Here is a 14878-nt window from a genome sequence, read left to right as displayed (position 1 = left end):
AGGATTATAAATAGTAAGTCTACTAAATAAACATTAAATTTTAAAATGCATCCTTATTCCTTCAGATTTTTCTGCTGTTGACTCTAGTACTTGTTCAAAGCTTGCTTTAACAGCATACAACCTATACACAGGGGAAGAGTCCAAGTGAATGTCTTGACAATTTAGGTAAAATAATAAGAGTTGACATTAATTGAATACTTACTCTGTTCAAGACCGAACAATAAGCATATCATCAATCATATCAATCATTCATTTTATGTAGGTGCATTAATCCTTCCCAAAGCCTAGAATATGGGCAGATAGGCATTATTATCAAATGCGGAAAAAAGAAGAAAACAAAAGGAAAGTGAAGCTCAGAGAGATTAATCAACGTGCCTAAATCGATATAGGTAGTAAGTGATTAAGATGAGATACCCAGGCAGAACCATAACCATTTTATTACAGAACAGAAAATAAGCTTTCTTTTCTTTCTCTTGAGACAGCGTTTCACTTTTGCTGCCCGGGCCGGAGTGTAGTGGTGCGATCTCGGCTCACTGCACCACTCTGCCTCCCAGGTTCAAGCCTAGGATTACAGGTGCGTGTCACCATGCCCGGGCTAATTTTCTTTCGTATTTTCAGTAAAGACGGGGTTTCACTATGTTGGTCAGGCTGGTCTTGAAACCCTGACCTCGTGATCCACCCACCTCAGCCTCCCAAAGTGCTGGCATTACAGGCAAGCCACTGTGCCGAACCATAAGCTTTATTTTCAACTAAATTATCCTAATTATTTTCAACTATAAAACTCAGTACAAATGCTCAATTCATCATTTCTCAAAAGCAAAGACAAGGATCCTAGTAGACTTCATTAATCTACAAAGTTATATTAGACTGAATGCTTAAATCAAGTTTTAGTGAATTGTAGCCATGCAGCCATACGATTTAGAAAAGTACATTTAAATAACAAAATCTTCAGGTCTCTCTGGTGACCTAGTTTATCAGGCAAGTTTTAATACTTGAGCACCAGCTGAATATAAAGATCTGAACTCTGAAAAGCTGGAAAACCAAATGGAAATATTATAGCTAATGAGGGGCCATCACTTGCCACTGAGCTAAATGCCGACCTGGTTATGATTTTGTTACATAGGTAAGTTTCTATGGCATCATTTGGCAGTTATCAACACAACTCAAGACTCAGATAGCTTGGGTTCAAATTAATCTCAACAGCATATGATCAACTTGAGCATTTTGGCAAGTTATAAAAACTCATTAAGCCTTTTAAAATTGTTACAAGAATTAAGTGGAATAAATTTTTTTATATTTTTATATAGGACTTTTTTTTTTTAAGACAGTTTTGCTCTTGCTATTTTTGCTCTTGTTGCCCAGGCTGCAGTGCAGTAGTGCAATCTTGGCTCACTGCAATCTCTGCCTCCCGGGTTCAAGCAATTCTCCTGTCTCAGCCTCCTGAGTAGCTGGGATTACAGGTGTGCACCACCACGGCTGGCTAATTTTTTGTACTTTTAGTAGAGACGGGGTTTTACCATATTGGCCAGGCTGGTCTCAAACACCTGAATTCAGGTGATCCACCCACCTAGGCCTCCCAAAGTGCTGGGATTACAGGCATGAGCCACCATGCCCAGCCAGGTCTGACTTTTTTATTCCTTTAGACAGAGTCTCACTCTGTCGCCCAGGCTAGAGTGCAGTGGCGTGATCTCCACTCACCACAACCTCCGCCTCCTGGTTTAAGCGCTTCTCCTGCCTCAGCCTCCCAAGTAGCTGGGATTACAGATGAATGCCACTGCACCCAGCTAATTTTTGTACTTTTAGTAAAGACAGGGTTTCACCATGTTGGCCAGGCTGGTCTCCAACTCCTGACCTCAGGTGATCTGCCCACTGGCCTCCCAAAGTACTAGGATTACAGGTGTGAGCCACCGCCCCCAGCCTAGGTCTAAAAAAAATACAAGAGTATTAATTTAAGGAGAAAGTGAGGAGTATTTAGTTCATAAACTTCTCTTATTGAAAATAATAGGTTGGGCACAGTGGCTTACGTCTGTAATCCCAGCACACTTTGGGAGGCTGAGACAGAAGGATCACTTGAGGCCAGGATTGGAGACCATCCTGGGCAACAAAGTAAGATCCCATCTCTACAAAAAAACATTTTTTAAAAATTAGCTGAGGTTGGTGGCCCAAACGTGTAGTTCCAGCTACTCAGGTTACTAAGGCAGAAAGATTGCTTGCACCCAGGAGTTCAAGGCTGCTCTGAGCTATGATTTTGCCACTGCATTCCAGCCTGGATGACAGAGGGAGACCCTATCTCTTGAAAGAAATAAAGAAAATAACAAAAATAGTTATTTGAAGTCTGGCCACTAACACAATTTCAAAGAAATTTTGTTCCTATTATATTATATTATGTAATGTAGCAATTAATGACTGAGGTTCAAGAGAAGTCAGAAGAAGTTCGTGTTCAAAATTTAACTCTGCTTCTTAACTCAGATGACATCAGGCAAGTTGCTTAACTTCCTTTAGCTCAGTTCACTCATATTAATGCGGATAACTAATACCTCAGCAGTAATAATTTTTTTAAATTTTAATTTCTTTTGTACAGACAAGGTCTCTCTATGTTGCCCAGGCTGATCTCAAACTCCTGGCCTCAAGTGATCCTCCCACCTTGGCCTCTTGACGTGTGATGTGCTGGGATTACAGGTGTGAGCAACCATACCCAGCTGGTAATCATTTTTTGATGAATAAATAATGCAATAACAACATGATACCTGGCATATAGTACACTTTAGATAATTGTCTGCTAATAATGTTAATAAAATTATTATTGTTAAAGTACAAAATAAGAAATCTAAAGCTCAAGTAAAGGGAGGTGAAAAGAACTTTGGCTTTTTCTCCCTATTGCTTATAATTCAATCTGGCCACACACTGGGCCACTAGACTGTCTTCTGAGAAAGAGGTAGGAAAGGAAAATGTTAGACACAGTTTAATGAAGTTAACACATTCAATGACAGTTAGACTCAGCCTGCCCAGGAGCTGGGTAAACATTAGGCTCTCTGGGCTCAAGTGGTTGGTGCTTAAGAACAGGCATAACAATCTTCTGTCAAGGGAAAATGTTGATCAATAACATAAATGTTACCTGAAAGAGTTCTTAACATTTCAATGATTATTTTGCTAGGAAAGAAAAAACAAAGATTGCTTGTTTCAGAAATTTTTAAGGTGCCCAGCCTAGGCTTCTGTGTGAATTCCTGAATAATAACAGGCCAAAACAGTTCAAGGCTGGGTGTGATGGCTCACACCTGTAATCCCAACACCTTGGGAAACCAGGGTGGGAGGATGGCTTGAGACCAGGAGTTGGAGACCATCCTGGGGAACATAGTGAGATCTCCCCATATACAAAAATTTTTTTTTAATTAGCCAGGTGTGGTGGTGCACCCCTATAGTCCTAGCTACTTGGAAGGCTGAGGCAGGAGAACTACTTGAACCCAGGAAGTCAAGGCTGCAGTGAGCTATGCTTCTAGGGCTCGCATGCAGGCTGTAGTTAGCTGCAAATTATTTTGTTCTTCCTTCTTTCCCCAGGATTCCAATATCTCAAGCTCTCTTTGAAATATAACCTTGATCCTTGGCAGGTTTCTAACCATTAACTTTCTATCATAGGAAGGGAATATTACCATTAAGGTGATCATTCAAAAGCTGAATTTACTTATTTTTTTTTCTTAACATTAAATTATTTTTGTTGTTGTTGTTGTTTGTTTGTTTGTTTTTGAGACCGAGCCTCGCTCTGTTGCCCAGGCTGGCATACTCTTGGCTCACCACAACCTCTGCTTCCTGGGTTCAAGGGATTCTCCTGCCTCAGCCTCCCAAGTAGCTGGGATAACAGGCTTGTGACACCATGCCCGGCTAATTTTTGTATTTTTAGTAGAGACAGGGTTTTAGTAGAGACATGGTAATGTTGGTCAGGCTGATCTCAAACTCCTGACCTTGTGATCTGCCTGCTTCGGCCTCCCAAAGTGCTGGGATTACAGACATGAGCCACTGCACCTGGCCAACATTAAATTATTCTTTATAGTCATTGTTATATTTAAATAAGGAGATACCATGTTCCCTAGTAGATAGCACATAGATTAGCAATCAATGGACATTATGTCAATTCATCAATGTTTATTCAAAATTATTAGAGGGTTAAATTTTTATGCCCTTCCAAAACATGTGTCCAGAAGCAGTTTCACAATCCAGACCAAAATGAAACTAATCAGGAAAAGTTGTTATAAACCCTTTAGAACACGTTAACCTTAAAAAAAAAAAAAAAAAAAAAAAAAACTCACCCAGTGTTTATTTGGGAACCTAATCCAGTAAATAATGTGTACTTAATTAAAATCTCAGCTTCTTTGGGAAGGAAGTGAATTTTCCTTGTCATTCAAATTGATAGGCAAAGGAATTTCAACCATTTTGTATTTTGGAGGCTTAAAGTTTATTAAGCCTCCAAAATACAAAAAAAAATGAAATAATACTTCTATGGACTAAATTATATGCTGATTTTTTTTTTGTCTTCCTACATAGAGGTCTTAACTCTTCTACTGTATTAAAAATATAAAGCACTTAGGCCATTGAACTTTATCTGTGATGCAGTTTCATAAATATTTCTTGAAGGAATAAGTAAATAAATCAATGACTGTCTTTACTCTGTTCTCCACCTATCTAAATCTGATTAATTAAGGTCCATTTTTTTCCCCATAAATGTCCTTCCAGAGGATTCCAGCCCAAAATGTTGATTAAAACAAGTGCCCTCATTTTCAAAAGTACTAGACTGCCTTTTAGAATTCTCTACCACTCTAAGTTTCAATTGCTAGTTAACTCCAATCCAAACAATCACCTCTGAGTTCAGGTTAGAACTAATCAATTATGTTCTCATAATCAGTTCTCAGAGACTATTCAGTATGTAAGCTCTTAGAGCATTAGTATCAAAATTGAGCTTAGGACTCTTAAGGCTGCCACCATGCTATTCCAGACAGCCAATTTTAGGAGAAAGAATAGTGTAATCCCTGACTTTTCATGCTAGTCTGCTCAAGACACTGAGGAACCCCAACCAGGCCCATTCCAGTCCTGGCTGTCAAAAGGCATCAAACCAAAGTAAGTCCTATGTAAAACAGATATTTTTTAAGAGGTAGCCAGGCTCAGTGGCTCATGCCTATAATTCCAGCACTTTGGGAGGCTGAGGCAGGTGGATCATCTGAGGTCAGGAGTTCAAGACCAGCCTTACCAACATAGTGAAACCCTATCTCTACTAAAAACACAAAATAAGCTAGGCGTGGTGGCTCATGCCTGTAGTCCCAGCTACTTGGGAGGCTGAGGCAGGAGTATCACTTGAACCTGGGAGGCAGAGGTTGTAGTGGGCTGAGATCGTGCCATTGCACTGCAGCCTGGGCGAAAAGGACAAAACTCTGTCTAAAAAAAAAAAAGTAAAATCTGTACTTCTTGCTTTTCCAGAGTCTTCACTTTGGTTACTCTTGCCCTCTCTAAGTGTCCGCTTCATGAATCAGATCCCAGGGCTTACTTTCCTAGGTCTAGTGCTTTTCAGAGATTCCTACTTACAAGGCAGCCTTAGGAGTACAATCGTTGTTACTAGCTTTCCCCTTTCCGTAATTCTCTTAATGCAAACACTTTCTTGTGGACCATATCAGGTTCTTGGTGCTTTCAAATAGTACCAGTGAATCTGATAAATTCCTCTGTTCTACACTAAAACAACTTCCAGGGACCCTTCCCTATCTAAAAAGTCTTAATGACAGTTTTTTACGATACTTTGGCATGCCACCGAAAGGAATGAGAGAAGACGTTAAAATTCTAGACCAGGTGAGAGGTGAAGGTGAACGGGTTGAAACAGATACTTTTGATGAGCAGCTTGCTGAGGAGCTCAGCTTCTTTTGCGTATGTGGCCAACAGCTTACTCCCAGCTTTCCAGAGCTTGCTAAACAACGAACTTGAGCAAGTCATTTGGGGAAAAAGAAAGTTTTCCATTCGATGTTTTTGATTTTCTGTGGTGATTTCTAAACATCTCCATTCCTTATTGTCCTTCCCTCATTTTCTCAGCCGTTTTTCTCCTGAATGCTCTTTGTCTCTTCCCACACCCATTCAGTGGTATTTTTTCTGCACGGCTTACTAAGCCTGAAATCGTTCTCCTGCTTCCCTTGTTTCTGTCTTCCTCTTCCATGTCTTCCACATACATGTTCTATCATTCTTTAAAAGTCTCTTTTTGTGTGAGATGGAGTCTCACTCTGGCACCAGGCTAGATGGAGTGTGCAGTGGCACGTTCTTGCCTCACTGCAACTTCTGCCTCTCAGCTTTGAGTGATTCTCCCACCTCAGCCTCCCGAGTACCTAAAATTACAGGCATGCACCACCACCCCCGGCTAATTTTTTTTGTATTTTTAGTAGAGACGTGTTTCATCATGTTGGCCAGGCTGTTCTCGAACTCCTGACCTCAAGTGATCCTCTCACCTCAGCCTCCCAAAGTGCTAGGGTTACAGGTGTGAGCCATCACGCCCAGCCTTAAAATTCTTTTGAAATAATTACTTGCATAATGGACATGCCAGCTCTGAAATATTTCTTTTGGAACTGTAATAAAGGGAAAAATGGGAGAAAAAAAGATAAAAGAAGCATTAGCTCTGTTTCTCATCTTCCTCTGTGAAACTAAGAAACAGAAACCAGGTTATCCCTCTCTATGAGAAACCACAAACCTTGGAGGTTTCCTCATTTCCCTTGACAGACTGAAGCCCTAATTATCTGTCCAAAGTTATTAGACTGTTAAAGAAAGTGTTTACCTCTTATTTATGCACTATTCTGTTAATATTACCATTACTATTATTGATCATATTAAAGGAAACAATGATATCGCCCATTTTCTTTGTTATTTAATCTTCTCTAATCTGGCATAATTTGTTGATATTATTAAAATAGAATGGTATAAGTGTCAACATGTTAAAAGATTCATAAAATGATTATATATTTCAGTGAGGCATCCAACTGATACTTTAACATTGTAGACAAAATAAAAGAATTCCTATAAAAATTACTTATCATAAGATAACTTTTGTCATAAACTCATTAGGAAATTCACAAAAGCAGCTTTCAGAGTGAAAAAAATAGCTTGAAATTTAAATTATAACAATATGTGTGTTGTGATTGTGAGATTTTTTGGTCTCAGTTTTTCTAGAAAGCATTCAAAAATGAAGCATTTTTACCACCCTGACATTATAGTCGCTTGGTCTGATGAAATTACAATGAAGAAGAAGACTTTTGTCTCTATCTATAATGAGCTCTGTAGAATGACTGTATATGTATTTAAGCTGTTGAGGATCAGCTTGTTGCTAAAGAGACTTACATTACTATCTAGTGAGGTTTAGTTAGTGTGATAATGAGAGCACAAGGGAAATTTAAAAACAAAAAACAGTTGGGTTTTAAATAATGTGAATTTAGCTACAAAGAGGCATAGGTCACAAAGACCAAAAGATAAGAGCCACTACTGTATCCTAACAGCACAGTAAAGGTAATAAGAAATGAACTAAAGAAGATGTGAAATAGTTCAATCTAGAATACCAGTCCTCGAATTTCTCCACTTAAAATGTCACACACAATGTGATATATTATCCACTTAATTAAGGTATCACACGGAATGACAGGGAATCATGTATTTTAGAAAAATGCTGACTATAAATACACAAATAAAAAATTCTAGTGGGAAAATCACCAAGCACATGCTGACCAATGGCTTAAAAGTCTGCTTTTTGTTCTTGTGCTATTTGGATAGTAACAGTGGCCATTGCTTGGTTAATTACTGGCAATGATAAATTAACCTAATATGTGTTATCTCATTTAATTAGCCCAGCGACCTGTACAAGATAGACATTTTCACACGAGCATACTGAGGTTCAGAGAGATTGAATAATGTGCTGCATCTTAAGAGGTAAAAACCAGGACCAAAGCACTTGTCCTTCACCACTACCCTGTGCTGCCACCTGTATGCAGGGAAACTTAGAGGCAGTGAGATGGTCACAAGCTTTCTGCCCATCTTCAAACATATGCATACAGTACTTTGTGAGCTCACTAGTGTAAAGCTAAATGAAAGCAAAAATATGAGTGCACTGAGGTTTTAAAAAAACTAAACAAAGCCAATGGATTTCATCGTCTGAGCTTTGTCTGGTTTCTTGATTGGTGATGAAATATAGCTGAACTTATTGAGCCTCTTGGAAAAATGGAGACATTTGTGGGGGGAAATATGTAAAACATGATAATCCTCTGGACTGTTGTTCTTACAAAATATAGACATCTGTCTCAGACAGCAACAACATTAGTCATGACCTACACATTCTTTTTAAAATACATCACTGAGTTCATTTAAAGTTACAAACTGTGTTACTCAGTGCACAAATAGAACAACAGTTGTTAAAACCAAATTAAGGGATCCCCTCAGATATCTCTTTTATTGAGAGTATATTGGTACACAGGAGCTACAGCCTTTAAATAACTGCTGTATTCTCAACCTAGAAGATTTGGTGGGAAATAACTTCTGAAATTGAAGTTGACCAAAACAAGTGGCTTTCTATCCTACTTTGGTTCTTCCTGAATGATCTGTAAATTTTATCACATTCCTGCAAGTACTTGTATACATCTTTCTCTTTTACTAAACTGTGAACCACTGGAGTGTGGGCAATGGGTGTGTTTCTTCTTTATATACCCAGGTTATAAAAATAATTCATGAGTTTACAGTGATACTAAAAAAGAAAAAAAGGGAGAAAGTGAAGCTACTCTTCACAGAAGAATGTCAGATAATGAACATAGAAAGGATGATAGAATTTGCAAATCACCATTTTCCAGCCACCAACATAATAACATTCAGGAAAGTATTTTTAATAGATGCTAAGACCACTGGGTGGTTAGTTAAAATATTGTTGGAAAATGAGATATTCACTGTCAAATAATCAACCACACATTCATTATATTCAGGAATAAATGTTTCCTTTACAATTGGAAAAAGATGGTAGACACCTAAACTAAGCGACAAAAATTAATATTAACAATAACTGGAGAGATTCCTTCTTCCTCTTCTCTTTTGATACAGTTTGGCTGTGTCCCAAATCTCATCTTGAGCTGTAGCTCCCACAATTCCCATGTGTTATGGGAGGGACCTGGTGGGAGCTAATTGAATCTTGGGAGTGGGTCTTTCCCATGCTGTTCTTATCATAGTGAATAAGTCTCATGCAATCTGATGGTTTTATAAAGGGGAGTTCCCCTGCACGAGCTCTCTCTTGCCTGCTGCCATGTAAGACATCCCTTGCTCTTCTGCTATGATTGTGAGGCCTCTCCAGCCATGTGCAACTGTGAATCAATTAAACGTCTTTTGTTTATAAATTACTCAGTCTTAGTTATGTCTTTATTAGCAGCATGAGAACATCAGAACAGACTAATACATCTTTTCTTGACAGAGCTTTCTGAAGCTATGCTTTTTTTTTTTTTTTTTTTTTTTTTTTTGAGACAGTTTCACTCTTGTTGCCCAGGCTACTATAGTGCAATGGTGCGATCTTGGCTCACCACAACCTCCACGCCAGTACACTCAGCTAATTTTGCATTTTTAGTAGAGACAGGGTTTCTCCATGTTGGTCAGGCTGGTCTCAAACTCCTGACCTCAGGTGATCTGCCTGCTTTGGCCTCCCAAAGTGCTAGGATTACAGGCATGAGCCACCACACCCAGCTGAAGCTATGCTTTAATGGACCTTTCTGCTTCTTCTTTTCTATGTTGTCCTCCCTTTCTTCTTCTTCTTTCCTCATCAGGCTGAGAGATTTCAGATAGCAAGGCCCAGGAATTTGGTTACATACAGAGAAAATTGGAAATAATGGGAGCAAGGAAAAAGAAGTACTAATATGGAAAGAGAAAATGCTGGAATGAATCCTGTGCTATTGGATTGGAATTGGAGATATCTGTGTAAACTCATTGTTTCAAATAAATTGACAGCTTAAAATATACGTAGATATGGATATAGAAATAGATACATAACAGAAACAGGATCCGCACTGTGGCTGATGCCTATAATCCAGCACTTCAGGAGGCCTAGGCAAGCAGATTGGTTGAGCCCAGGAGTTCAAGACCAGCCTGGGCAACACAGCAAGACCCTGTATCCATAACAACTTAAAAAGTTAGCAGGGTGTGGTGGCACACACCTGCAGTCCCAGCTACTCAGGAGGCTGAGGTGAGGGAATCGTTTGGGTCATTTGAGCCCTGAAGATCATTTGAGCTCAGGAGGTCGAGACTAGCAGTAAGCCATGATCACGCCACTGTACTCCAGTCTGGGTGTCAGAGTGAGACCTTATCTTAAAAAAACAAAACCAGGATAGTTGCAGGGGTTCACGCCTGTAATCCCAGCACTTTGGGAGCCCAAGGCGGGTGGAACACGAGGTCAAGAGATGACGAGGTCAAGAGACTATCCTAGCCAACATGATGAAAACCCATCGCTACTAAAAATACAAAAATTAGCTGGGCATGGTGGTGCACACCTGTAGTCCCAGGAGAGGCTGAGGCAGGAGAATCTCTTGAACCCAGGAGGCGGACGTTGCAGTGAGCTGAGATCATGCCACTGCATTCCAGCCTGGCAACAAAGCGAGACTCCATTAAAAAAACCAAAAACAAAAAAACAACAACAACAAAAACAAAACCCAAAGAAAATAACCAAAAAAATAGAAACAGAAATAAATGGACTTATGTGTGGTTGTACATACAGCTGTATATTCAAATATACACACATGTATTTCCTAACCCAATACCCTGAGAAAAACAAGAAATGAAGAAATCACTTTAGCAAGAGCATACTTGGTGCCTAGATCTAGTTTTCTAGAAGTAATTCTCCACTAGAAGGAACCAGGGGTCCTCAGAGAAATGGTTGATCTTAAGTATAGAGCAGGCATGCCTTGTTGGGCTAGAGAATAAGGAAAGAGTAAAAACTAGTGGGGGCATATCAAAAGGGCACAGAAACCAGTTGGAAGGGGCTTCACTGGCCAAGGGTGAGACAATTTGAGCAGCAAAATAAAGGAGGTAAAATCTGACTTCAGTTTCCCTGAGAAGCTGGTGTATGATAGGGTAGGACAGACAACTCTAAAAGGACCAAACCACAACTGTCCTCCTCAAGCAGCTCTGGCAGAGCTTCAGCCTCTTAAGCACAGAGGCTTCATGCTAGAATAATGGAGATGTGCTTGAGGCAGAAGAGGAAACTAGAAGAGGTGGCACCAGGAAGTGAGGTCCAAAACAAACCAACAAACAAATGATGATGATAATGGATGAAAACTCTTAAAGTAGAAAGCCTTGACTCTGTAATGATGTTAACTGACTAATTTGGTTTATTGGTACAAAGCATAATCTCAACTGTGTTGTCAAATGTCACAGTCCTTAATCAGGCAAGAATAATCAAAAAATGCTAAACTGATGAGTGAATGTATTAGTGTATTCTCATGCTGCTGATAAAGACATACCTGAGCCTGGGTAATTTATAAAGGAAAAAGGGTTAATTGACTCACAGTTCCACATGGCTGGGGAGGCCTCACAATCAAGGTGGAAGGTAAAGGCATGTCTTACATGGTGGCAGGCAAAAGAGCACGTGCAAAAGAACTCCCCTTTATAAAACCATCAGATCTCATGAGACTTTTTCACTATCACAAGAACAGCATAGGAAAAACCACTCCCATGGTTAAATTACCTCCCACCAGGCCCCTCCCACAACACACAGAGATTATAGGAGCTACAATTCAAGATGAGAATTGTATGGGAAGAATTGGGTGGGAAGAGAGCCAAACCTTATCAGTGAAGTATGATGAGGAACAGAATATTCACAGTCAGAGTGTTTTGCTAATTACTTATTAATTAATAAGGACAACATATTTAACCAATTTTCAAGTAGAAAAAACTGGAAGACACCACCTTAACCAAGTTTTCAAAATTAACATCATCAGATAAAGGACAAATTGATTCCTTGTGGGTCTTCATATGATCCACTGAGGAGACCACATCATTTATGTGGAATTTCTGTCAAAAATGCACAAATTATGAGAACTCAAATAACTCTTCAAAAGTAAGAAGAGCATGACAGAGAAAGACAGGAAATGTTTCAGATTAAAGAGATCTAAAGAAACACATTAACTAAATGTGTCTTGTGATCCTGGATTAGATCCAGGACCTATGATGGCCATCATTGGACAATTGGTAAAATTTGAATGGGGCCTGTGGATTAGACAGTAATTTATAATGCTAATTTCCTAATTTTGATGGTCTTAGTGTAATTTTGTAGTTAGAGTATTCTTGTATATAAGAAATGCATACTGAACTATTAAGAGGTAATGTGGTATTATGTCTGCAGCTTATACTCAAATGGCCCAGAAATATTAACAGAGGATCTGGGTTATAGAAAACAAAGGGGAAAATTTTGTATGAGATGTCAAAACACATATCTATGTAATTTATGATTTCAAAAGGTAACCACAATGGAAGCTGATATTTAGGACTGAATGAAAATGAATTCACTTATGCAAATTTGTAGAATATAACTATGATGGTAGTTGGAAGGAATTATAGCACTTTAAATACTTATATTAGAAATATATATATATATATATATATATATATATATATGTCATTTGAGACAACATGGATGAACCTGGAGGACAGAAGTTAGGTGAAATAATTCAGGTTCAGAAAGATAAATGCCATATGATCTAATATGTCAAATATGAAAAAGTAAAACTTCATTGGAGCAAGATGTAAAATGGTGGTTACCAGACTTTGGAATAAGGAAACTGGGGAGATGTTGATCAAAGGACATAAAATTTCTCGCTTCCTCTCCCTTCTCCTCACTTGCTCTCTACCCCTGGAAGATGGGAGTACTAAATGGAAGTCATGTGGAATTTTCAGGTCTGTTCTCTGACTTTTTCACTCATTATATCATTGCAGAGTATTTGCATTGCTATTAACATTTATTTGAAACTTTCATTTTGGCTGCACAATATTTAATACACGCTCCCATTGTTGAAGATTTTGACCATTTCCAAATATCCTTTATTATAAATGATTATAACAAGGAAATAATTCACAGAAAATGAGTTTGAATAGCAAGAGAAAATGCTGATGATAGTATGAAAGTAAGTAAAATTTTAATATATTCCTTTTGATATATTTCTTTCGCTCATTTTATAACAGGAGAGGCTACACCTTATCTGGTTTTCCAGTTTGTTTATATGATGATTTTGCTGAATTTGCTCCTAGTGGTATTCAATATAAGAATATCAGGTTATATGTTAATATTTGTAATGTGAAATTATAATTCTTCATTTGATTTTTCTACTTCTTAATGAAATTTTAATATAAAATACAATTTAAAGGAAATACTTTATTATACTAAAAATACTTTTTCTTATTTAATAACCTTCTTCCTTTAACCTTCCCCCTTAAACTTCTCCATGGATTTTATTATCTCCTGAAATGAAAACGTCTTTGAGCATTTATAAATCAGCGTTGAGTTTTTGTGTTTCTGTTTTTGAGACCAAGTCTTGCTCTGTTGCCCAGGCTGGAGTGCAGTGAAATGATCATGGCTACCTGCAGCCTCAGCCTTTTGAGCTCAGACAATCCTCCCACCCTAGCCTTTCAAGTAGCTGGACCACAGGCACACACCATCACATTCAGCTATATATTTTTTTATTTTATACACTGGTCTCCCTATGTTGCCCAGACTGGTCTCAAACTCCTGGCCTCCCAAAGTGTTGGGATTACAGGTGTGAGCCATTGCACTGGGTTATAGTGTTGTTTGGAGCAGTTTAAAAAGGGAAGGCACTCTCACATGCCATTTATGGGAATGTAATTTGATAGAGCTTTTTTGTAGGATAATGTAATTAAAATGCTAATATGCCTAACCATGTTCTTATCCTTATTTTAAGGTTTTAAAAACATTTACAGATAACTTGTAATTGTCTCTAGAAAGAGACTAATATATAAACTAATATAGCTAATGGAAACATTAAAGTCCACTGACAGTCACTTTACACAGGCACTTCCATTCCCTCTTTCATGAAAGATTTTATTAAATATTCTAAGAAATCACAAAATGACGGACAGCATCATCTCCTGCTTTCCCTTATCTCCAGACTACTCTTGGCAGATATATTAGTAATTAGTGAAATAGCTAAATAGCCACGGTGAGACATAGTAAAGGCCAAATGCTTGTATAATCCCCAAACAGGACAGGTAGCCACTGAATTATTATGGTTTGATTTATATATAATTTGATTTGTTTGATTTTATAAATTATGCCTAACAAATCCCTTCTGCTTAGCCCTTTCATGATATCATACAAAATGGATTGTACAGAGTAAGCCTTTCCACAAATGGTTCATAGCAGAGGATGTTCTGCAATTTCAATGAGGATTCTAAATGAGTTAAATGGTCTAAGTACAGAGAAGAGACAAAACGTAATTAGAAACATGCTAGGGGCTGGGCGCGGTGGCTCCAGCCTGTAATCCCAGCACTTTGGGAGGCCGAGGCGGGTGGATCACGAGATCAAGAGATCAAGAGATCGAGACCATCCTGGTCAACATGGTGAAACCCCGTCTTGACTAAAAATACAAAAAAAATTAGCTGGGCATGGTGGCGCGCGCCTGTAATCCCAGCTTCTCAGGAGGCTGAGGCAGGAGAATTTCCTGAACCCAGGAGGTGGAGGTTGTGGTGGGCCGAGGTCGCGCCACTGCACTCCAGCCTGGGTAACAAGAGCGAAACTCCGTCTCAAAAAAAAAAAAAAAAAAAAGAATGCTAAATGGTTGGCCAGTACTAAAGTCTCTAATACCTCTTCGGAGACTCCCTTTATGTTATCTCTATACCT

The sequence above is a fragment of the Callithrix jacchus genome, chromosome 3 (genome assembly GCF_049354715.1).
Source record: "Callithrix jacchus isolate 240 chromosome 3, calJac240_pri, whole genome shotgun sequence".
NCBI lineage: Eukaryota > Metazoa > Chordata > Mammalia > Primates > Cebidae > Callithrix > Callithrix jacchus.
Note: the sequence above shows the minus strand (reverse complement) of the source record.